The 25,306-nt window shown below is 44.0% G+C and overlaps 1 protein-coding gene and 1 pseudogene across 28 annotated transcripts in view; one reads left to right on the top strand and one right to left on the bottom strand.

Annotated features, from left to right (window-relative positions):
• Nucleotides 1-22,467, bottom strand: part of LOC108352183 (spindle and kinetochore-associated protein 2 pseudogene) — a 27,720-nt pseudogene extending 5,253 nt beyond the window's left edge. Inside the window, exon 1 of the transcript XR_015631371.1 lies at nt 22,414-22,467. The product of XR_015631371.1 is annotated as a spindle and kinetochore-associated protein 2 pseudogene (transcript). The remainder of the gene's footprint in view (nt 1-22,413) is intronic.
• Nucleotides 1-25,306, top strand: part of Slfn9 (schlafen family member 9) — a 46,481-nt gene that overhangs the window by 9,923 nt on the left and 11,252 nt on the right. For 2 of the 27 annotated variants that reach the window (XM_087572098.1, XM_087572090.1), the window contains exons 1-4: nt 20,906-21,054; nt 21,985-22,085; nt 22,237-22,343; nt 25,197-25,306. The exons of 2 other annotated variants lie outside the window; for them this stretch is intronic. The gene's annotated coding sequence lies outside the window, so the exon portion shown is untranslated. 23 more of the 27 variants (XM_087572101.1, XM_087572091.1, NM_001440149.1 and 20 more) reach the window with 20 other exon arrangements.

Here is a 25,306-nt window from a genome sequence, read left to right as displayed (position 1 = left end):
CCTTATGAATATCGGCGCAAAAATACTCAATAAAATTCTGGCAAACCGAATCCAAGAGCACATCAAAACAATCATCCACCATGATCAAGTAGGCTTCATCCCAGGCATGCCGGGATGGTTTAATGTACGGAAAACCATCAACGTGATCCATTATATAAACAAACTGAAAGAACAGAACCACATGATCATTTCATTAGATGCTGAGAAAGCATTTGACAAAATTCAACATCCCTTCATGATAAAAGTCCTGGAAAGAATAGGAATTCAAGGCCCATACCTAAACATAGTAAAAGCCATATACAGCAAACCAGTTGCTAACATTAAACTAAATGGAGAGAAACTTGAAGCAATCCCACTAAAATCAGGGACTAGACAAGGCTGCCCACTCTCTCCCTACTTATTCAATATAGTTCTTGAAGTTCTAGCCAGAGCAATCAGACAACAAAAGGAGGTCAAGGGGATACAGATTGGAAAAGAAGAAGTCAAAATATCACTATTTGCAGATGACATGATAGTATATTTAAGTGATCCCAAAAGTTCCACCAGAGAACTACTAAACATGATAAACACCTTCAGCAAAGTGGCTGGGTATAAAATTAACTCAAATAAATCAGTAGCCTTCCTCTACACAAAAGAGAAACAAGCCGAGAAAGAAATTAGGGAAACGACACCCTTCATAATAGACCCAAATAATATAAAGTACCTCGGTGTGACTTTAACCAAGCAAGTAAAAGATCTGTACAATAAGAACTTCAAGACTCTGAAGAAAGAAATTGAAGAAGACCTCAGAATATAGAAAGATCTCCCATACTCATGGATTGGCAGGATTAATATAGTAAAAATGGCCATTTTACCAAAAGCGATCTACAGATTCAATGCAATCCCCATCAAAATACCAATCCAATTCTTCAAAGAGTTAGACAGAACAATTTGCAAATTCATCTGGAATAACAAAAAACCCAGGATAGCTAAAACTATCCTCAACAATAAAAGGACTTCAGGGGGAATCACTATCCCTGAACTCAAGCAGTATTACACAGCAATACTGATAAAAAACTGCATGGTATTGGTACAGAGACAGACAGATAGACCAATGGAACAGAATTGAAGACCCAGAAATGAACCCACACACCTATGGGCACTTGATTTTTGACAAAGGAGCCAAAACCATCCAATGGAAAAAAGATAGCATTTTCAGCAAATGGTGCTGGTTCAACTGGAGGTCAACATGTAGAAGAATGCAGATCGATCCATGCTTATCACCCTGTACAAAGCTTAAGTCCAAGTGGATCAAGGACCTCCACATCAAACCAGATACACTCAAACTAATAGAAGAAAAACTAGGGAAGCATCTGGAACACATGGGCACTGGAAAAAATTTCCTGAACAAAACACCAATGGCTTATGCTCTAAGATCAAGAATTGACAAATGGGACCTCATAAAACTGCAAAGCTTCTGTAAGGCAAAGGACACTGTGGTTAGGACAAAACGGCAACCAACAGATTGGGAAAAGATCTTTACCAATCCTACAACAGATAGAGGCCTTATTTCCAAAATATACAAAGAACTCAACAAGTTAGACCGCAGGGAGACAAATAACCCTATTAAAAAATGGGGTTCAGAGCTAAACAAAGAATTCACAGCTGAGGAATGCCGAATGGCTGAGAAACACCTAAAGAAATGTTCAACATCTTTAGTCATAAGGGAAATGCAAATCAAAACAACCCTGAGATTTCACCTCACACCAGTGAGAATGACTAAGATCAAAAACTCAGGGGACAGCAGATGCTGGCAAGGATTCGGAGAAAGAGGAACACTCCTCCATTGTTGGTGGGATTGCAGACTGGTACAACCATTCTGGAAATCAGTCTGGAGGTTCCTCAGAAAATTGGACATTGAACTGCCTGAGGATCCAGCTATACCTCTCTTGGGCATATACCCAAAAGATGCCCCAACATATAAAAAGGACATGAGCTCCACTATGTTTTTAGCAGCCTTATTTATAATAGCCAGAAGCTGGAAAGAACCCAGATGCCCTTCAACAGAGGAATGGATACAGAAAATGTGGTACATCTACACAACAGAATATTACTCAGCTATCAAAAACAATGACTTTATGAAATTCGTAGGCAAATGGTCGGAACTGGAAAATATCATCCTGAGTGAGGTAACCCAATCACAGAAAAACACACATGGTATGCACTCATTGATAAGTGGCTATTAGCCCAAATGCTTGAATTACCCTAGATGCCTAGAACAAATGAAACTCAAGACGGATGATCAAAATGTGAATGCTTCACTCCATCTTTAAAAGGGGAACAAGAATACCCTTAGCAGGGAATAGAGAGGCAAAGATTAAGACAGACACAGAAGGAACGCCCATTCAGAGCTTGTCCCACATGTGGCCCATACATAGACAGCCATCCAATTAGACAAGATGGATGAAGCAAAGAAGTGCAGGCCGACAGGAGCCGGATGTAGATCGCTCCTGAGAGACACAGCCAGAATACAACAAATACGTAGGCGAATGCCATCATTAAACCACTGAACTGAGAATAGGACCCCCGTTGAAGGAATCAGAGAAAGAACTGGAAGAGCTTGAAGGGGCTCGAGACCCCATATGTACAACAATGCCAAGCAATCAGAGCTTCCAGGGACTAAGCCACTACCTAAAGACTATACATGGACTGACCCTGGACTCTGACCTCATAGGTAGCAATGAATATCCTAGTAAGAGCACCAGTGGAAGGGGAAGCCCTGGGTCCTGCTAAGACTGAACCCCCAGTGAACTAGATTGTTTTGGAGAGGGCGGCAATGGGGGAAGGATGGGGAGGGGAACACCCATAAAGAAAAGGAAGGGGAGGGATTAGGGGGATGTTTGCCCGGAAACCGGGAAAGGGAATAACACTCGAAATGTAAATAAGAAATACTCAAGTTAATAAAAAAAAAAGAAGAAGAAGAAGGGTAATTTTTTTAAAAAGGAAAAAAAAAAAGCTGACCTGGCCTCCATGTCCTCCCAGCATCCTTCAGTCCCTACTTGGCATACCCTGCCTTCTGTTTTTGCCCTCCTCCTCCTCCTTTCTCCCTCCATCCCTTCCTCCCCCCTCTCTCTGGCCCTTTCTCTCTTTCTCCTATCCCCTCCTTCCCACAGAGACTTCCCTGGCCTTCTTCCTTGGGGCCAGTGAACTTGTCCACCCAAGAGCAGCTTCCCAATAAACCTGCCTTTAATATATTCTGCTCTGGCTTGAATTGGATCATTTCACTAGTGGAGAAGAGGTAACCTATCAGAAAAGCATAAGTCCTCAGGATGAATATCCAAGGTGCATGAGGAGGAAGAGGAGGAGGAGGATGGTGAAGTATTGAGAGTTGAAGATGAAGAGTATGAAGATGAGGAAGAGTGGGAGGATGGAGAAGAGGAGCAGTAAGAAAGAACACTGATGGGCTCCAGCCTTCGTTACACTTTTTGTATTTTCCCCAACCCCTTGGAGCAAGCTGCAGTCTCTGCTTCACCCCCATAGTGCTAGTGGCTGTTAGTTCCCAAACCTGGGACAAACTAGATAACTGTGATACTTATTAATATATTAGAGCTGACAATGGCTTCCAGGTTCTCCCAGCATCCCTCAGTTCCTGCCTGTATTAGTCAGGGTTCTCTAGAGTCACAGATTTTATGGAATGTCTCTCTATATTGAGGGAATTTATTGTGACGAGTTACATTCTATAGTCCAACTAACCCAACAGTGGGCAGCTGTGCGTAGGAAGTCTAAGAATCCAGTAGTTGCTCAGTCCTATGAGGCTGGCTGTTTCAGCTGGGCTTCTGTAGAAGTGGACTCTAACGGATGGGCTGGCAAGTACGTGACTTCCAGCAGTCAGAGACTTCCTTCTTCCAATGTCCTTATGTAGGCCTCCAGCAGAAGGTATGGCCCAGATTAAAGGTGTGTACCACCACATCTGAATCTTGGACTTGCCTTGTCTCAGGCTGACCTTGAACTCAGAGATCTCCTTGCCTCAGTCTCCTGGGATTAAAGAAAGGTGTGTACTACTATGATCCAATTCTGGATCATAGTTCATTACTGATATAGTCAAGTTGGCAACCAGGAAGAGCCATTACACAAAAGAGTCAGAGTTGGGGTCAATCTAAGGCAAGTGGGAAAATTCTACCATAAGCCTCCTAGCACTAAGACCCCTGCCTTTGAGGAGGAGTAGAGCCTGCTTAGTTCCTGGAACAACTAAAAGCCAACTATCAGACAAAACCACCTGTGACTCCCCAACCAACCCCCTTGGAAAGTCCCAGACAGTCCACTGAACATGAGTCAGTTTGAATGTCACTTCGCCCCCCCCAATAGCACCTTGCCTAGTTACCATTGTTCAAATTCTGCCCCAACTGTTTGAATTCTGCCTTTATCAAAGGTATATAACTCTCTGTTAGAGTCTGCTCAGGGCTGTCTCCCTCTTGGCAACTCCAACATGTTGGAACAATAAAATTCCTCTTGCTTTTGCATCGATCACAACCTCTGTGAGTCTCATTCAAGAGGTCCTGGAAGAGGTTCAATTCGGACCTCACAACATTACCTATTACAGGGTCCTTCTGGCTGGCACACTCTGCCCCTTATAATAATCTTCTCCAATGCAAGCGCTTGTCTGGGCTTTTCCTTCCCCAGCATCTCTGATTCCTCTATAACCCATCCAGGTTGCCTATGCCATACCTTTTGCCCTTTCACCCTTTGGCCTCCTGGCTGCAGGCTCTCCTCTCTCCTCTCCCCATTCTCCTCACATGGCCTTGCTTAGTCTGCCAGTCACGTCCACTGTGGAACCATTTAGATGCCCATTTTTCTCCTTCATATCTGCAGCAAACCTCCTCCACACTTAGGAGCAGCCTGTCACCTTCTACCTTTTTCTCATTCAATGGCCCTGTCTTTTAGGTCTTGCTGCCCTTCTCAAGGGTTATCGCCTTCCTTTGTCAAGATATACACTGAACAGAGTAGAGTGGAGAAAGACTCTCCACACTCGTCTACTACAAATTCAGTTTTATCTTTTGCTGCCTTCGGGGGGAACCTGGATGGAATCAACACCTCTTTGCTTTGGCTGTGGGCAAAATGCTCTGCTGTTTTGCTCTGTTGGAAACTGGAGAAGGTTGGGCCCCTGTGTAGGGGAGCATAGAAATTCTAGTTCCCTATACTCCAAAAGGCAGTCCAAAGCCAGTTTTTGTCTTCCAGAAGGAGTCATTTCCTTTATCTCTCTCAAAAGGGACTCATGGCTCTCCAAGAAACAAGTACCTGTGGCATCTATCAGCACAGCAAGGCCCCTGCTGGTCTCCAGGCTCCCTCACTCCCTACTCACCAGCACTTCTTTAAACATCTCACAGCCTTCAGCCCAGTCAGTCTCCTGGCCTTCCCTGCCCCCAGCTACTGTCTCTTCATGGTCTGTCCCCTGCTCTTCTCCTCCCCCTTGCACACAGCCTTGGCCATGTCCAAATTGCTGGCCATGTTCAGTCTTTCTCTCTCTGCTCTGGATTATCAAGATGCCTCTAGCTGTTCTCTCTCCAAATAAAGCCTCCATCTTCACATGGAGCAGTCATGTAGGCAGTCTCTGTATTGCCCCACCCCACCCCGCCACATACACATATACATCTGGTGCCAAAACCTTCAGAAGCACATGGAGCTACAGCTTCCCCCACTCCGTTCTATGTACATTAAACCCAAAGGTTACATTGTATCTGTATGTATGTTAGCCTTAACCTTAACAGGTGGCCGTCTACTTTCTCCTGTTTAGTAAAAGGGATGGCTTTTAAAAGCCAGTTAATAAGTTCAACAGTGGGTAGGTCTCAGATGTTGGGGGAGTTATTTTGAAAAACCACGTTCCCCTTTGGCATGATTAATTGCAGTCTTTAATACACATCCCTGCTGTTTAAGGTGACACTGTGTGTATGTGTATGTGTGACTCTGTGTGTGTGTGTGTGTGTGTGTGTGTGTGTGTGTGTGTGTGTTGAGGGGTTCTCCTGTGTGTGCTACTGAGTTTAATATGCAAAAACTTTACTTATAATGCTTACATCTATCTTCAATGGGGAAATGGGCCTTCGGCTATATTTCTTCATTATGTCCTTATGTTTTGATATCAGGATAATGCTAACTTTCTAGAGTAAATTTCGAATTTCCCATCTATTTTATGATATAGTTTGGTAAGCTTTTTAAAAATATGTTTGGTAGAATTTGAAAATGAACCTATCTGTTCCTGGGCTTTACTCTACTAGGTGACGTTTTTCATAATCATCATCACCACCACCACCACCACCACCACCACCACCACCACCACCACCACCACCACCACCACCACCACCACCACCACCACCACCACCACCACCACCATCATCATCATTTCTGTTGCTTTTTCTAAAATCTTATTGCTTGTGGTCAATGTATTTAAGGTGTTTGCATCCTCTTGGTTCAATTTTGTCAGTTCTCATGTATCTAGGAATTTACCTTTCTCATTATTATACAATATAATTTTCAGTGGATTCTCATTACTATATATTTCACTGGACTCTGTGCTAAACCACCACCATCTCCTCCTCTTCCTCCTCCTCCTCCTCTTCCTCCTCCTTCTTCTCCTCTTCCTCTTCCTCCTCTTCTTCTCCTCCTCCTCCTCCTCCTGCTCCTTCTCCTTCTTCTTCTCCTGCTTCCTTCTTCTTTTCTTCTTATTCTCCTTCTTCTCCTCCTCCTTGTTCTCCTGCTTCTTCTCCTGCTTTTCCTTTTCCTCCTTCTCCCCCTTCTCCTTCTTCTTCCTTCTTCTTTTCTTCTTCTCCTTCTTCTCCTCCTTCTCTTTCACCTTCTCCTCCTTCTCTTTCACCTTCTCCTCCTTCTCCTTCTTCTTCCTTCTTCTTTTCTTCTCCTTCTCCTCCTTCTCCTGCTTCTCCTTCTCCTCCTTCTTTTTCTTTTTCTTCTTTTATTCTTCTTACTCTTCCTTCTCCTTCTTGCTTCTACTTCCTCCTTCTCCCTTCTCCTTCCTCCTTCATCCTCCTCCTTCTTGTTCCTCCTACTACTACTCTTCCTCTTCCTCTTCTTCTTCTTCCTCCTCCTCCTCCTGCTTCCTCCTCCTTCCTTCTTCTTCCTTCTTCCTCCTTCTCCTCCTCCTCCTCCATTTCTCTTCTGCTTCTCCTTCTCCTTCCTTCATCTTCTCCGTCTTCTTCTCCTGCTTCTTCTCCTTTGCTCCTTCTTCTTCTCCTGTTTCTTCTCCTGATTCTCCTCCTTCTCCTCTTTCTCCTTACCCTTCTTCCTTCTTCTTTTCTTCTTCTCCTTCTCCTCCTCCTCTCTCCTCCTCCTCTACCTTCTTCCTCCTTGTTTCTTCTTCTTCGTTGATCCTCCTCCTTCTACTTCCTCCTCCTCCTTCTCTCTTCTCCTTCTTCCTTCTTCTCCTTCTTCTTCAACTGCTTCTTCTCCTCCATTTCTCCTTCTTCTCCTTCTCCTCTTCCTTCTTCTTTTCATCCTCTTCTCCTTCTTCTTCCTTCTTCTTTTCTTCTTCTCCTTCTTCTCCTTCTCCTCTTCCTTCTTCTTTTCATCCTCTTCTCCTTCTTCTTCCTTCTTCTTTTCTTCTTCTCCTTCTTCTCCTCCTTCTCCTCCTCTTCTTCATCTTCTTCTTCCTCCTCCTACTTCTTCCTTTCCTTCCTCCTTCTTCCTTCTCCTTCCTCCTCCTCCTCTTCTTCCTCCTGCTCCTTCTTCCTCCTCCTTCCTTCTTCTTCCTCCTCTGTCTTCCTCCTCCTTCTACCTCCTCCTTCTCCTTCATTCTTCTCTTCTTCTTTTCTCCTTCTCCTGCTTCTTCTCCTGATTCTCCTTCTCCTCCTCCTTCTCTTTCTCCTTACCCTTATCCTTCCTTCTTCTTTTCTTCTTCTTCCTCTTCCTCCTTCTACTACCTCCTTCTTACTCCTCCTCCTTCTTCTCTTTCTCCTCCTTCTCTCTTCTGCTTCTCCTTCTCCTTCCTTCTTCTCCTCCTCCTTCTCCTCCTCCTCTTCTTCTTCCTCCTCCTTCTACCTCCTCCTCCTCCTTCCTCCTTCTTCCTTCTTCTCTTCTTCTTCTTCTCCTTCTTCTCCTGCTTCTTCTCCTGATTCTCCTTCTCCTCCTTCTCCTTCTCCTTACCCTTCTTCCTTCTTCTTTTCTTCTTTTTCCTCCTCCTCTTTCTACTTCTTCTTTCTTATTCCTCCTCCTCCTACTTCTTCCTTCTTCTTCCTCCTCCTCCTCTTCTTCCTCTTGCTCCTTCTTCCTCCTCCTTCCTTCTTCTTCCTTCTTCCTCCTCCGTCTTCCTCCTCCTTCTACCTCCTCCTTCTCCTTCATTCTTCTCTTCTTCTTTTCTCCTTCTCCTGCTTCTTCTCCTGATTCTCCTTCTCCTCCTCCTTCTCTTTCTCCTTACCCTTCTCCTTCCTTCTTCTTTTCTTCTTCTTCCTCTTCCTCCTTCTACTACCTCCTTCTTACTCCTCCTCCTTCTTCTCTTTCTCCTCCTTCTCTCTTCTGCTTCTCCTTCTCCTTCATTCATCTCCTCCTTCTCCTTCTTCTCCTCCATCTTCTCCTTCTTCTCCTTCTCCTTCTCCTTCTTCTTCTTCCTCCTTCTCCTCCTCCTCCTCCTTCTTCTCCTCCTCCTCCTCCATCTTCTCTCTTCTGCTTCTCCTTCCTTCATCTTCTCCATCTTCTTCTCCTGCTTCTTCCTCTTCTTCTTCTCCTTTGCTCCTTCTTCTCCTTCTCCTTCTTCCTTCTTCACTTCTTCTTCTCCTCTTTCTCCTTTTTCTCCTTACCCTTCTTCTTCCTTCTTCTTCCTTCTTCTTCTTCTTCTTCTCCTTCTCCTTCTTCTCCTCCTCCTTCCTCCTTATGTCTTCTTCTTCATTGTTCCTCCTCCGCCTTCCTCCTCTCTTCTCCTTCTCCTTCCTTCTTCTCCTGCCTCATCTCCTTCTTCTTTCCCCCTTTTTCTCCTTCTCCTCTTCCTTCTTCTTTTCTTCTTCTTCTCCTTCTTCTCCTGCTACTTTACATGATTCTCCTTCTCCTCCTTCTCTTTTTCTTCTTCCTCCTCCTCTCCTCCTCCTCTCTTCTCCTTCTCCTTCCTTTTCTTCTCCTTCTTCTCCTGATTCTTATCCTTCTTCTTCTCCCTTTCTCCTTCTTCTTCCTCCTCCTCCTCCTGCTTTTCCTCCTTCTCCTTCTGCTTCTCCTTCTTCTTCCTTCTTCTTTTCTTCTTCTTCTCCTTCTTCTCCTCCTCCTTCTTCTCCTCCTCCTTCTCCTCCTCCTTTTCCTTCTTTTCTTGTTCTTCCTCTTCCCCTTCCTCCTCCTTCTTTCTTCTCCTTCCTCCTTCTTCCTCTTCCTCCTCCTCTTCTTCTTCCTCCTCCTCCTTCTTCCTCCTCCTTCCTTCTTCTTCCTTCTTCCTCCTCCTTCTTCCTTCTCCTCCTTCTCCTTCTCCTTCTTCTCCTGATTTTTCTCCTGATTCTCCTTCTCCTTCTCTTTCCCCTACCCATCTTCTTCCTTCTTCTTTTCTTCTCCTCCTTCTCCTTCCTCCTCCTTCTTCCTCTTCATTGTTCCTCTTCCATCTTCACCCTCCTCCTTCTTTTTCTCCTTCCTCTTCTCCTTCTCCTTTTCCTCCTCCTTCTCTCTTCTCCTCCTTCTTCTTCTCCTGCTTCATCTTTCTTCTTCTTTTCTCCTCCTTCTCCTGCTTCTTCCTTCTTCTTTTCTTCTTCTTCTCCTTCTTCTTCTCTTCCTCCTTCTCCTCCTTCTTCTCCTCCTTGTTCTTCTTCCTCCTTCTTCTTCTCTTCCTTCTTCTTCTCCTCCTCCCCGTTCTTCTTCTTCCTTCTTTCTTCTTCTTTTCTTCTTCCTCTTTCTCCTCCTCCTCTTATTCTTATTCTTCTTCCTCCTCCTCCTTCTTCCTCCTTGTTCCTTCTTCCTCCTCCTTCTTCATCCTCCTCCTTATACTTCCTTCTTCCTATTCCTCCTCCTCCTTTTCCTTCTTCTCCTCCTTCTCTCTTCTCCTTCTCTTTCCTTCGTATTCTCCATCTTCTTCTCCTGCTTCTTATCCTTCTTCTTCTCCTTTTCTCCTTCTTCTTCTCCTTCTCTTCTCCTCCTCCTTCTCCTCCTCCTTCTTCTTCCTTCTTTTTCTTCTTTTCTTCTTCTTCCTCTTCCTCCTCCTTCTTTCTTCTCCTTCCTCCTTCCTCTTCCTCCTCTTCTTCTTCCTCTTCCTCCTTCCTTCTTCCTTCTTCCTCCTCCTTCTTCCTTCTCCTCCTCCTTCCTTCTCCTTCCTTCTTCTTCCTTCTTTTTCCTCCTCCTTCTACCTCCTTCCTCCTCCTTCCTCCTCCTCCTTCTACCTTCTCCTCCTCCTTCTTCTTCTTCCTCCTCTTCCTCCCCCTCCTCCCCCTCCTCCTTCTTCCTCCTCTTTCCTTCTTCCTCCTTGTTCCTTCTTCCTCCTCCTCCTTCCTCCTCCTTTTCCTCCTCCATCCTTCTTATTCCTTCTTCCTCCTCCTTCTGCCTCCTTCTTCCTCCCTCCCTCCTCCTCCTCCTCCACCTCCTCCTCCTTTTCCTCCTCTTCCTCTGCCTCCTCCTCTGCCTCCTCCTCTGCCTCCTCCTTCTTCTTTGAGTTTCCCACTATGTAACCCTAGCTATCCTGGCACTCTCTGTTCTTATATACCAGGCTAGCCTCAGACTCACGGAGATCCACCTGCCTCTGCCTCCTGAGTTCTAGAATTAAAGGCCTGCTTCACTATGCCTGACTTTGGGGTTGGGGATTTAGCTCAGTGGTAGAGCGCTTGCCTAGGAAGCGCAAGGCCCTGGGTTCGGTCCCCAGCTCTGGGAAAAAAAAAAAAAAAAAAAAAAAAAAAGAACCACTATGCCTGACTTTAACCTCCTGTTTTATCTCGAATTTTCTGTTCCTTCTCCATGTTTTAATTACATTGTCTAGGGATAGGTCAACTCTGCTTTATTATTGTTGTTGTATATTTACTTTATTTTTGAGATTATAATTACAGTTTATACAGATTATATTTATATCTTCCCCCTCCCTTTCTTCCCTCCAAATACTCCCATATACTTCTTCTTGTTCCCTTCCAAATTCATGGCCTCTTTTTGCATTAATTGTTGGTGTGTGTGTGTGTGTGTGTGTGTGTGTGCGTGCGCGCGCGCACGCACTTTTGTATACTGAAATATTCCTAAATATCCCTGTTCAGTCTGTATAATATTACTCGTACGTGTTTTCAGGGCTGACCTTTTTGTGTTGAATAGCTAGTTGATGTGCTTTTCCCTGAGAAAGACTATTTATTTCTCCTCCTTGCAACACTCTAACACTCTTTAGTTGCCTGTCATTCTTTTTGGAGGGTTGAGGTCTTTACATTTTCTGCTTATTTCAAGAAGTGATGAAATGTGTGGTCAATTCTTTGTAATGTTCTTTTAGTCTCTACTTCATAAATGACTGCCCTGGTCTTCCTGATCTCTTACCACCTACTGTTTCTCAATTTGAATGTTCTCCTTTCCCTTGAGATGAATCTTGAGGTTATTTGTTTGAGTTCTTTGACTTTTAATGTGAGCATTCACAACTATAAACTTTCCACTGATATCTGCTGTGGTCACACCCCACATGTTCTCCGTAGGTCATATTTTCATTTGATTCCACGGACTTTTAGTTTTCTCTCTGATTTCTTTTTAAAATAATTTATTTATTTTTATTTTATGTGCATTGGTATTCTGCCTGCATGTATATCTGTGTGATGGTGTCAGATCTCAGAGTGACAGACAGTTGTGAGCTGGGAAATGAACTGGGGTCCTTTGGAAGAGCTTTCAGGGCTCTTAACAGCTAAACTATCTTTCCAGCCTCTGTCTCTGGTTTCTTTAATAACTCACAGATCATTTAGGCATTTATTTTTTAGTTTTTATGTATGTGCAAAGTTTCTGTGTAAACTTAGGTAAGTATATAAGAAAGAATAAAACAATAAAAATTACTACAAAAACAAATCCTATGAACCCTGTACTTATTTTATTTTATTTTATTTTGAGAGAGGATCTCACTATGTAGCTCTGGCTAGCCTGGAACTAAGTATGTAAGCCAGGTTGGCCTCAAACTCAATTTTACTTTGCTTTTTTTTTTTTTTTTTCCAGAGCTGGGGACCGAACCCAGGGTCTTGCGCATGCTAGGCAAGCGCTCTACCACTGAGCTAAATCCCCAACCCCCAAACTCAATTTTAAAAAGGGAATCACTTAGGGGAATGGATGCTGGGGGGTTTCTTCCTGCATCCTTGAAAGCTGGAGACTGCAGGTTATATTGTGGAGGGTGGGAGAGTCTGACAAGCTCCTGGACTCATGCTTTTCCTGTGGTTTTTGCTGAGGTCGCCTCTGTGCTGGAGAGATCTCAGCCTTCTCCGGTGCACACATCAGTAGTTTCCCTCTTTGTCTACCTGCGCCCTCTGCTAGTCAAATCTATTTTTGCACTCTGTGGGCTAAGCAGATTCGTCCTTCTGAGCTCTTCAGATCATATCCACGCAAGGTGGCAAGCGATCTCGCTGGGGATGACTCTGGGGTGATGAGGGGCGTGAGAAGAAACCACGGGACTGTGATCAGTGTAGGCAGAGCCCCTGAACTCATGCTTCAGCGTTAATCTCCCTACTATGGAAGCGGTGGTGAGAACACTGTGCACCATTGGAACATCGATGTCGTAAAGCTCCACAGCAGTAAATGACAGGCTTGTGAATCTAGAATTTTAGACAGACGCCTCAGGCTCAGAACTATCAAATTCCAAGACAATCTCAGTGGATAAGATTTGTTCTCAGTCACCGAGGGCTGGACTAGCTCTTAGGCACTTCCCAGTCTGAACCCAGATTCGGTCAGTTGCATCTTTATTGGCTAGTGTCTGGCCTACCTGGTCTCCATGACTGTTTCTCTCAGTTTCCTCACACAGAGGCTGTGACAGGTGACACTGAGACTCCCTGACTTGTGAATGTTTCCTGATATCCAGTCTGAACAAGAGCTCAGCTTTTACTCATAGATTTTCAAGCCATTGCCCATCATTCACCTGCTAGAGGAACTTCAGTCTCCACGTAGCCTGCAAGGGAATTTGAGGCTTGTGAGGACTTTCCGTAAGCACCCCCACTTATTTACCAGACCAGGGACAGCTAATATGGTCTGGAGGAATTAAACCAGGCCCATCAGAGAAGACACAGTAAGATGTAGGCTGTGACAATGTTATTACGATCAATCAGACTTTTTATACCTTTATTAGAAACAGAATATAGTGGCAATTGCCAGGATCAATACAGTTGTAATTGTCAGGATATAATGTTTGCAAGGTATATAGGGTATACAAGATTAATGTCTAAAACCAAATCTCCTGTCAAGTTTCCATGCCTCCTTGGCTACTAAGGGAACACACCAGAGAAACACAAAGTGACCTGAGTGCTTCATTGCCTGAGAGAGCACTTCAGTCTCTCGGAACAGGAAAGCACAGTGTGCCCCAGGGGCCATGGAATCCAACCTGAAAAACCTATGACGCATGCCTCTCAAGTTTAGCTAGGCCAGGCCAACTCCATGGTTCCTTGTAATTCCCCATTTTTTGGTTTTTAATTTTAAGCTACGCAAGATAATCTTCAAAGCAGACACGGAGCAGCAAATTAATATTAAGGTTATAATGCTTCCCAGCAAACCAACAAAAAACTTCTCAGAGACATTACTATGAAACATAGCTTAGAAGACCAATTAGAAACAGAAAAATGATGACTTAAAATCGTGGCCATGTTTTCTGCAGCAATGGAAGAAGGTAATTCATCCAACTTTGAAGGCCGAATGGTTTATGTTGCATCATGCAAGACCTGAACATACTCAAGCTATCATGTGACCATCTTAGCTTGGGGGTACCCATGAGATCTTAGAGTCATTGACCTGAGTAGGAATGTTATTCCCTTCCCAGTTAACAATGAAGCACAGGGGGACCAGACACATAAGCACAGCCTATGTTACACTATGCCGTGTTTTAGCTGGAACAGATGCGTTTAACAAAGACAACATAGGAAGAAACAACAACTCAGCAGGCCTACCTAAGACTTCATTAATCCTTTCTCCTCAGTCACCAGTTTGTTCATCTGAATCACTGTTGGTAGAGAGACCCTGTTCTTCAAGGCACCACAATCCTTTCACCCCAGTCTCCTCCTTTATTTTCAGGCCTCTGCAGATGCCTTAGAAGCTTTTCCTCCAACATCCACTGGTCTAGTCAGTCTTTTAGCTATCCACACCAACTTCTTAGCACCCTGAGGGAAAAACAGAAACGTAGCCATGGCTTCAGCGAATTGCTGGAGCCTCGTGATTCAGTTGGCCAGGCATAGCATCTTTCCAATGGACCATGGTCCTGAATTTTCCCGGAGGGGTCCAAAGATGTTCTGCAACAGTGAGGCCATCCTTGTCCAAATGTAAAATATATGTAATAGAAGATAAAATATTGTGATGAGTAGCCATATTACCTTCCTCCCTCCCCTTTATTTTTAAATAAAGTTTAAGTTGCTCTTTAGCGCCTCCCTACAGGATGAATTCTGAGGGTTGTATGGGGTTCCTATGCAATGGGTTGGCAAAGCTGTTGAAGAAGCTTGGCAACATATGCAGGAGCGTCCTCTGCTTTTAATATTTTGCAGGGACCTAAAACAGCAAAAGCTCTGAATAAAAAGGTAAGAATATTCTTCACTGCTTTTCCTGAAAGGGGGACAGCAGAAATGAGCACCGAGTGAGTCGGTGCCCACGATGACATGAACATATTTTAGCCTCCCATAGCTAGGGACGTGAGTAACATCCATGTGCCAAATGTGACTTGTCAACACCCCTTGGGAAGTTCCAGGGCAAGGGGTGACCCTATTTCTAGGTGGCTTCCTTTTCTGTCAAAGGCCGCTGTCCTGAGTTGGGGTAATATCTAATATGGTACCATGTGTTGGGTTATTTGAGTCTTTTGTGGGTATACTCAGTATCCCATGGCTGCCAGATAGTTTAAAATGTTAATAGAGTGTTTTCAGAGTCTAACTCTGCAGTTCTACAAATGAAGAGACTATGTACAGAAATAAATGGCTATTCTATAGAACCAAGGACTCTCAATATATGTGGACTGCTGTTGTTGGGAGTTCAAGACCCAGTGACCACTTGGCATGATCAAAGTTCAAATTAGGCTTGGAGAGAAACACCGCTCACAGGACAGCCTCAAATACACATTACAGGGAGAGTTTTTTTATTAATTTATTCAATGTATACAGTGTTCTTCCCCCATGTATACCTGCATGCCAGAATTGGGCATCAGACTCTATTATAGATGGTTATGGGGCACAATGTGGTTGTTGGGAACTGAACTCAGGACCTCTGGAAAAGTAGCTGTACTGGCTGGTTTTGTGTGTCAACTTGACACATGTTGGAGTTATCACAGAGAAAGGAGCCTCCCTTGAGGAAATGCCTCCATGAGATCCAGCTGTAAGGCATTTTCTCAATCAGTGATCAAGTCGGGAGGGCCACAATGCAAAATACATACATACATACATACATACATACATACATACATACATACATACACACACACACACACACACACACACACACACACACACACACCATAGGCAAGGATTTCTGAAAAGGAGCTCATTGCACAGGAATATTCTCAAAAACTGACAAATTGTATTTAATGGAACTAAGAACCTTCCGTGCAGCAGAGGGAGCAGTTGCTAGAATGAGGAGACACCCTGGATGATAGGGGGAAAGTCTTTCAGTTATACCTCAGAAGCAGTATTAATATACGTATTCTATTAATATATTATTAATAGATGAGTTAAAGCCTTCAAGAATTAAACATCAAAAACAAATCACCCAATCCAGTTAATAAGTAAGCTAATAAACTACATAGATTTCTCAGATGGAGAAATATTAATGACTGATAAATACTTTTAAAAGTTTTTAATATGCTCGATTGACCAAGCCTGCTCAGTCAATCAACAGGTTCTCCAGGGCAGGAGTGAGGACTAAAAAGAAAACAGACAATTAGACAACATTCAACATGACTCCAGGCAGTTCTGAGGCTCAAGCAAATTTATTGTTTTCTTTTTTTAAAAAAGATTTATTGGGGGCTGGGGATTTAGCTCAGTGGTAGAGTGCTTACCTAGGAAGCGCAAGGCCCTGGGTTCGGTCCCCAGCTCCGAAAAAAAAAAAAAGATTTATTTTATGATACGAGTACACTGTAGCTGTCTTCATTCACACCAGATCCCATTACAGACGGTTGTGAGCCACCATGTGGTTGCTGGAAATTGAACTCATGACCTCTTCAGTGCCCTTAACCATTGAGCCATCTCTCCAGCTCCAAATTTATTATTTTCTAATCTGCTTTTATACCACTTTAATTACATGCAGACTAATAAGATCCGTTCTGGGTCAAGGAACAAGCAAGACAATAAGCAAAGTCCTATAAACACCTTTCTGGGGCTGGTCAGAATGACCAAGACAAAAGGACTGCCACACAGGCTTCTGCGGAGCCTGCTCTGAGCTTTGTATTAACTCAAATGTAAATGTTCTTAATCTGGGCCTAATTCCTGAGTCCTGGCTGAAAGTCAGACTTCTGCCTTGAGCTTACCTCTTTTGTCCTGGCCAAATTCCCACCAAGTGTCCAGAAGAAAGTGGCCCCAAAAGACTCTCTACCCTTGATCATCAGGGAAAGCAAAATTAAAACCGCTTTGAGATTCCATCTCATCCCCATTAGAATGGCCGCTGATAACCATGCAACTGAAATCTGAAGAAGAAAGTGGCATCCAATTCTATGTAGAAAGCTGCCTGCCTCAGCGTGAAACTGAGTTATAAGCTGATGAGCACAAAGAAGTAGGACAGTTATGCAGCTCATAGATGATAGATAGACACATATATCTATAATAACAGATATATAATACATGCATACATACATATATATAATAGATACATACATGTATACACCATAGCATATAATATATATGATATTGATAGACATATACACACACATAGTTCATAGATACATAAATACATGCATGCATAAATGCATAATAGTAGATACATACAGACATACATAATGTATATACATACACATATGTATAATACTAGATAGATTATAGATACATACATACACACATATATAATTGTAGATACATAAATACATGCATACATATATATAATAGTAAATACATACATGCATGTATACATACATGTATAATAATAATAATAGATAGATAGATAGAAAACATAACAAACACAATATAATTAACACTAACTTCCCTTTCCCTCCTACTGACTTAATATGTATCTTCGGGTTTTATTGCTATAAAGAGGCACTCTGCAGTTTCAGAGTTTCAGTCCATTATCACCGTGGGAAGCATGGCAGTGTGCGGGCAGACGTCATGCTGGAAGAAGACAGTTCTACATCCCTGTCAAGGACAGTAGGGGGAGACAGTGAGCCCTGAGACCTGAACCAAACTTCTGAGACCTCAAAGTCACCCCTAGTGGTGCTCTTCCTCCAAGAAGGCCACAGCTCTGATGATAATGCTGCTCCCGCTGAGCCTACAGGGGTGGTGGTTATTCAAACACAGTAAACCTAAGCTTTGTCTTTCCATTTTGCTCAGGCACAACTCTGGGGCTTACGCTGCCTGGGGTTAACTCATCACAGCTAAACTAATGCTGCTTCATTAACGATGCAGAAGCACTGCCATAGTCTCAAACTCTCCCATCCTTCCTCTGTGCTGTTGTTATCACAAAACCTTCAGCACTTACTTTTAAATTGTAGACACATGTATGAATGTATCTGTGTGTGTAACTGTAACTATTTATGCCCACCCTTGCTCTGAATAAGGACACAGAGACTTACTATATTTATTATAAGCTTTGGACATTGTAGCTGGGCAGATTCTCAGTAATTCTAACCCGACAACACTATCTGCCCTACATCTCACTGTTAAGGGTCTGAAAATCACCAAAGGGAGACCCCAGAGTCAGACTGTATGCCAAGACAGAGAGTGTTTATTCCGCAAAGACAGACTGTTTATTCTGCAGAAACATCTAGCACGCAAGAGTTGCCATTGTTTCCAAACAGCAGCACCCACAGAGACAGTCTTTATAACAGGGCTGCTTAATTGCTTCTGAGATAACAACAGACTTCTAAAACTTCGGGCACATCCCAAGGGGTTACAGAAACCATTAACTGAAGGCCGAAAGGACCCCAGGTAACAAACACAGGAGATAAAATACTGACTGAGTTTGTCTAAACTTCAAGGACAGCTTAGTTATAGTCTAAAACTTTTCCATGACCCTGCAAGCTAGTAACAAATGGTGAAACTTAAGCCAGATAATTGCTCCTAGTGTACAGGCCCGTAGGCATTCTCTGTTATAACCTCGTACTCAATTTATGACTGAATTTATGTGCAGATATGCAGTGAGGTTTGTTTGTTTGTTTTTTCCATGTGAATACTTGCTCTGAGAGTCTTACAAAGTCTGAGAACAAAGGGCAGAGGTAAATCCCTTTTCTCCCCAGACTTCAACTTAGAGAGGGGCAACTACCTGCAGGCTTTTCCTAGCCTCCCGCTGTGTCACTTTGAGGTGCTAACTGGAGGCTGGGGAGGTTAGCCTTAAGTGTTCGGGCAGATGTCCGCAGAACTGCAGAAGCATCGATAGCAACTGATCTAAACGGTCCACGGCTTAGTTTCTCCACGTGGCCCCACCACCGGCCCGACTTAGTCTGGTCCTGGCACCGGCTTCATCAGCCACGTCCGGCTGGCGCTCTGGCCTCTGGTTCCCACCTTTAACTCTCCAGCCCAGCTATTGGCCGGCCACTCAGCTCCTTAGTTGACCACCCAGGAAGTGATGGAGAGCAACGTTTACAAAACACTAAGATAGGAAAATGCTTCATAATAACGACAATACCAAAGTCGGGCTATAATAGGATCTCTGTCAACACGGAAATTAGCATTCGAATAATACAAGGGTAGCCTTTATATGGCGCACAAAAAACATCACGCCAGCACGTGTGGGTACGTGCACCTGAGAGCTGGTGATCACCAGTTACTGGGGCCTGTGAGCCACATGAGGGTGCTGGGAGTCAAACCCAGGTCCTCTACAAGAGCGTGCTCTGAGCCCCTGAGCTGTCTCTCCAGCCCCCTGTATTTATCACAATTTTTTATTTCTACATTTTATAAGCACCATAATATAGTTCTGACTTTATCTTTTCGGTAAGTCAGATTAATTACCTTTTAATAGTCACATAATTACTCCTGTAGTATAAGTTTTATTATGTAATTTAAATGTCATTCTGGTACAAATTTCCGTCAACTCGTAACATTTCATGTGACAAAGATCTGCTGGTGACAAAGCCCTTGTTGAATTGCTTCGTTTCACCAGAAAAAGAAAAGATACATTTATTTTCTATCCACTAGGTGAAGTGTGTGTGTGTGTGTGTGTGTGTGTGTGTGTGTGTGTATTGAATTCTAGGTTGACAATCTTTTTTTCAACACTGTACAATCTGGAAAATAAGGGTTCTAAACAAGGGCTGGAGAGATGGCTCCGTGTTTAAGAGCACTGTCTGCTCTACCAGAGGTCCTGAGTTCAATTCCTAGCAACCACTTGGTGGCTCACAACTGTCATAGGATCTGATGCCCTCTTCTGGTAGCTACAGTGTATTCATATACATAAAATAAACACATTAAAAATTTCTAAAGAAAATTTAATATGGTGGTATGAAAATATACTGAAATGGGGGGTTTGAAACCATGGAAAAACAGGCTATGAACTAGAATACATATCCTGAAGCTGTTGACTGTGCTAACCATGTGTAATAAGGGCCCATGCAGTGGGCAGACACAGCAGAGGAAGGAAGATCTTCAAGTATGGGGGTTAACAGCGGTTAGTTCTCTCTCTGAGCTCACAAAGTGAGATCCTGATGAAAACTTCATCCTCACTCTCCTTCCCCTAGGACCAGTGTGAAGCTGTGCTCCTTCCCCAGGCTTTCCAGGGCAGAGAACGCCTTCAGGCTGCAAAGGCTGTAAGTCACTGCAGCAAGGAGGCCGCTCACAGCCAAGGATGGGGGAATGAAGGCTTAGCTGGAGAACCGCAGCTAGACAGTTCGATCCATCAAAAAACCGACAGTGAGCTCAATCTGCCTGCAGCAGGCCAGAAACTCCGAGCAGTTTCATTTTCCCCCAAAACAAGCAACCCAACAGCTAGAAGGAATGAGTCAGATCGCGTGACCACTGCTAGCCAAACCCACCCTGGAGCCGTGGGGGGTGGGGTGGGGTCCTCCTCTGGGCCTCACAGGCGGGTGACCAATCCACAAGAGGAACACCACCCGGCCACAGACCTGGAGGATTTGGGCCAGAGGCTGAGTTCTGGAAGGAAAGGGAGACTTGGATTCTTGTCTGTTTCCAAATTCTGTTTTCCGAAGCGGCCAAGGGACGCGGATCGAGAGAACTCCTCCATCTTTTCTCCGCCCCGTCCCCCCCACCCCCGCAGGTTGGAAGCGGTGAGTGAGGGCCCGGGTGCGACCTTCGAGGGGGCCAAGGACAGATCCGAGGCGGGAGCCGAAGGGAAGGGCCTGGAGAAGAGCTTATCTCTTTTTGAATACGTTTTGTCCTGTCTTGTGTAATTCGTTTAAATAGATTGATTAGTTGGTAAAATAGATAGAGACAGATGGGCCCCTGACGGAGCACTAGGATATAGGAAGTGGAGAAAAGGCGGAGACCAAAAGAAAACGAACACAGTAAGAACAATCTGAAAGCCCATCGTAGCTAAGATTCAGAATTATTAAAGTTTAGTTTATTAAGCACATCCTGAGTCTCAAGCTTCCCGGTATTTAGTAGGCTTCCTATTGGTCTCTTCCCGCGGCCGGAAGAGGCGGATGGGGAGCCACCCAGTGAAAAGGAAAAGCGGGAATTCAAGCCACCTTGCGCGCGGGGATCTGGAGCGCACAGGACGTGGACGATCTGGCTCTGATTCTTCGCGAGGTTCTTAGAGACCCTCAGCTCCCTTCCACCCTCACCGAGGTCTAGCCCACCAGATCCGGGACCGGGTGACCTGAGCAGCCCGGAAGCGAAGGTGACATCTGTGTGTCTCTGCTGCTCAGCGACTAGTTTCTTTAAAAGTAGATGCTGAGGACTCGAGGGGCGCGTGAGGGTGAAAGGGGATGATCCGGGTGGGTGAGAGCCTGACCAGTCCAGCACAGGAGAAGGGGACGCAAAGGAGTGAGGGGATGGGGGAGGGAGTCTGGCTCTGGCTCTATCCCCCTAGGTCGTTCCCCCCACCCCACCCCCTTCCTCCCCACACCCCCATCTTTCCACTCCCCACCCCACCTCCCCACCCCGACCCCGCTCAACCGGAAGTGTCTGAGCTGGCCGAACCTGTCTTCTCTTAGCAGGTGCAAGTTAAGAGTACAAGCTGAAGTTTTGAAATTACCGTGTTAAAAGGAATTCTGCGGATTCGACTGAGCAGCCCCTCCCTCTAAGATACGGTCTTTAACTGAGGAAGGATCTAAGAGGCAGAAATAGAATTGTTACTATCTGACCCAGGGTTTATAATCTAGAGGCTATTGGAAAAGAGCCAAAGACCCTGTGATATTCCAAATATCACACTCTCTATAGCCTATTTCCTTTCTGTCCCGGTTCTGCTCCAAGAGGACCAATCCCAATTTGTTTTGCCCAGTGTACTGCCCCAGCCCATCTAGAGTTTTGGGTGTTCCACTCTTACTTTCGACACACATTCATCAGAGGCCTAATCTTTCACCGACTCTTTATATGGTTATAGTGTAAGGGAGACAAGATCACCTTTCTGCAGTCTTCACGGAGCGGTGCTATTACTATAGCCCAGTTGTCCCACAAGCCCCTACAATTGTTTAAAATTGGGAAGCATCCTCTAGTACAGCTTTATTCTGTGTCATATGACATTTTTAGGATTTTACTCCCTAAAAAACTGAGTTATATACATCTGGAGACATGGCTCAGCAGTTAAGAACACTTCTTGTTCCTGCAGAAGACCCAGATTCAGTTCCCAGCACCCACACACACCAGTGAACAACTCTCATAACAGGTTCCAGAGGATCTGATGCCCTTTTCTGACCAGGCACCCTGAAGGTGATGTACAGACATACACACAAGCAAAATACTTACTATATACCACTGAGCCATCTCTCCAGGCTATTGTCTTTAGTTTTTATGCAAATACTATCATGACATAAAGCCTTGCTATAAAATTGTTTTTTCAAGTCATTATTACATATTACAGACTTATAGACTTGTATATGTTGGATGCATGAAGACACGGTGTAATGGCACTCACCGTCAACTTGATGAGATACGGAATCTCCTAGAGAAAGGCCTCCAGGCACACATGTGAGAAAGGGGGTTGCTTTAGAAGACTCTCCCTACCTCCCTGACAGCTGTAACCTAACCTCGATCAGGCCTGCTGTTTGCCTTTCTCCTCTTCTTCACCTTCTCCCAGCTCCTGGACCAACATCGTTTCCAAACCTTGACGCTCTGGATTCTGTTGTAGTCCCTCAGCCTCCTGCCCCATCTTAAAGTTCTCAATTCTGTGCTGGTTCTCTCTAACACCCGTGGTAAATATTGTTAACGTCTCCATCTTAAAGAGAACCTTCAACTTCTCTTTCTTCACGTACATTTCTTTATTTTTAATGTAAGTATACATTTTTTGTATATTGTTGCGTATTGTTATTGTTCTTTTAGGGTTTCTTTTTTCTTTTTTCTTTTTTTTTTTTTTTTTTTTCGGAGCTGAGGACCGAACCCAGGGCCTTGGGCTTGCTAGGCAAGCGCTCTACCACTGAGCTAAATCACCAACCCCTCTTTTAGGTTTTTTTTTACAGCATCCCAGGTCTCAGGGACAGCCTAGAGATCCTCCCCCTCCCTGCCCCCCCCCCATCCTCAGCACCTGCAGATTTCCATTCATTCTCCTGAACCTCTGGGCTTCTCTCTTGTCTCTTCCCATACCTGATCCTGCCCCCCTATTACCCTCCCTCTCCCACCCATGTCCCTTCCTCCCTCTGCCTAATATGACTATTTTGTTCCCCCTTCTAGGTGGGATTGAAGCATCCTCACTTGAGCCTTTCTTCTTGTTTAACTTCTTTGGATTGGTAGGATACATCATTGGCACTCTGTACTTTGTAGATACCCTCCACTTGTCAGTGAGTACATGTCCTTTTGAGTCTGAGTTACCTCACTTATGATGATTTTCCAATCCAGTTGCTTGCAAAATTCATGATATTCTTGTTTTTAATAGCTGAGTAGTATTCCATTATATAAATGAACACACATTTCCTCTATTTATTCTTCAGTTGAGGGGCAGCTGGGTTGTTTCCAGTTTGGGGCTCATTATAATTAAGGTGGCTATGAACTTAGCGGAGCACCTGTCCTTCTGGTATGGAGGAGCATCTTTTGGGTATAAGCTCAGGAGCCGTAACTCAAACTCTCCAGGTAAGACGATTTCTAATTTTCTGAGAAACCAGCAGATTGAGTTCCAGAGTGGTCGTACAAGTCTGCAATCCCACCAGCAGTGGAGGAGTGTTCCTCTTTCTCCACAGCCTTGCCAACATGTGCTATTGCTTGAGTCTTTTCATCTAATTGGTATAAGGTGGAATCTCAGGGTCATTTTGATTTGCATTTCCGTGATGACTAAGGATGCTGAACATTTCTTTAGGTGCTTCTCAGCCATTCAGTATTCCCCAGTTGAGAATTCTTCGTTTAGCTCTGTACCCCATTTTTAATAGGGTTATATGGTTCTCTGGAGTCTAACTTCTTGAGTTCTTTGTATATATTAGATACTAGCCTTCTATCGGATGTAGGATTAGTAAAGATCTACTCCCAATCTGTTGGTTGCTGTTTTGTCCTATTGACAGTGTCCTTTGAATTACAGAAGCTTTGCAATTTTATGCATTCCCATTTGTCGATTCTTGATCTTAGAGCATAAGCCATTGGTGTTCTGTTCAGGAAATTTTCCCCAGCCCGCATGTGTTCAAGACTCTTTCCCACTTTCTCTTCTATTAGTTTGAGTGTATCTGGTTTGATGTGGAGGTCCTTGATCCCCTTGGACTTCAGCTTTGTACAGGGTGATAAGAGTGGATCAATTTGCAGTCTTCTACGTGCTGACCTCCAGTTGAACCAGCACCATTTATTGAAAATGCTGTCTTTTTTCCACTAGATGGTTTTAGCTCTTTTGTCAAAGATCAAGTGACCATAGTAGGTTGTGGGCTCATTTCTGGGTCTTCAATTCTATTCCACTGATCTACCCGAGTGTCTCTGTACCAATACCATGCAGTTTTTATTATTATTGCTCTGTAATACTGCTTGAGGTCAGGGATGGTGATTCCCCCAGAAGTCCTTTTATTGTTGAGGAGAGTTTTTGCTATCCTGTTTTTTTTTTTTTATTATTCCAAATGAATTTGAAAATTGCTCTTCCTAACTCTATGAAGAATTGAGTTAGAATTTTGATGGGGATTGCATTGAATCTATAGATTGCTTTCAGCAAGATGGCCATTTTTACTATATTAATCCTGCCAATCCATGAGCATGGGAGGTCTTTCTATCTTCTGAGATCTTCTTCGATATCTTTCCTCAGAGAATTGAAGTTCTTTCATACAGATATTTCACTTGCTTGGTTAGAGTCACACCGAGGTATTTTACATTATTTGTGATCTTTATGTGCATTTCTGTGCCTCGATTTTTTTTAAGTAAGTCTATCTAGTGGCTTTTTCTGTACCTGGTTTTCATTTCTTAATCCATTGTGACAATTCATAGAGTTTTGCTTACTGGAAATCTATGAGCCAAAGCATCTGGGGGCTTTTCAAAGTCACCAGTTATGTCATTTCACTAGACACCCTCCACCATCCCCTCCTCCACCAGACAGGGTTTCTTTGTGTAGCCCCGGCTGTCCTGGAACTTGTTCTATATAGACCAGCTGATCTCAGATCCTCCTACCTCTGTCTCCCAAGTGTTGGGATTAAAGGCGTGCACCACCACTGCCTGACATTTCACTGAATTGCTTAATAAGACTTCCTAATCTCGACGTGCAGCACTCATCAGCAGTGTCTATACCTGGAGAATCTCAGCAGGAGATGGCCTTGAGGTCCATGCCCCGACACCATCTTCCTCTTGCTTTTCTTCCACCTCTGGGTTTTCACATCCTGTTTGACATCTCCTTCTAATATATTCTTCCTTTATCCCTTCATTTATTAGGAAGATGTTCCAAGCTGTGATAGCTCACTCCAGGACACACCCTTGGATTTATTGATTTTTTTTTCCTGGTCCTACACCTTAATGCTGATGGCTTCACCCTGAAAATTCTG

Source organism: Rattus norvegicus, chromosome 10 (assembly GCF_021556685.1).
Source record: "Rattus norvegicus strain SHRSP/BbbUtx chromosome 10, alternate assembly SHRSP_T2T, whole genome shotgun sequence".
In the NCBI taxonomy this organism is placed as follows: domain Eukaryota; kingdom Metazoa; phylum Chordata; class Mammalia; order Rodentia; family Muridae; genus Rattus; species Rattus norvegicus.
This window is presented reverse-complemented; position numbering and strand designations above follow the sequence as displayed.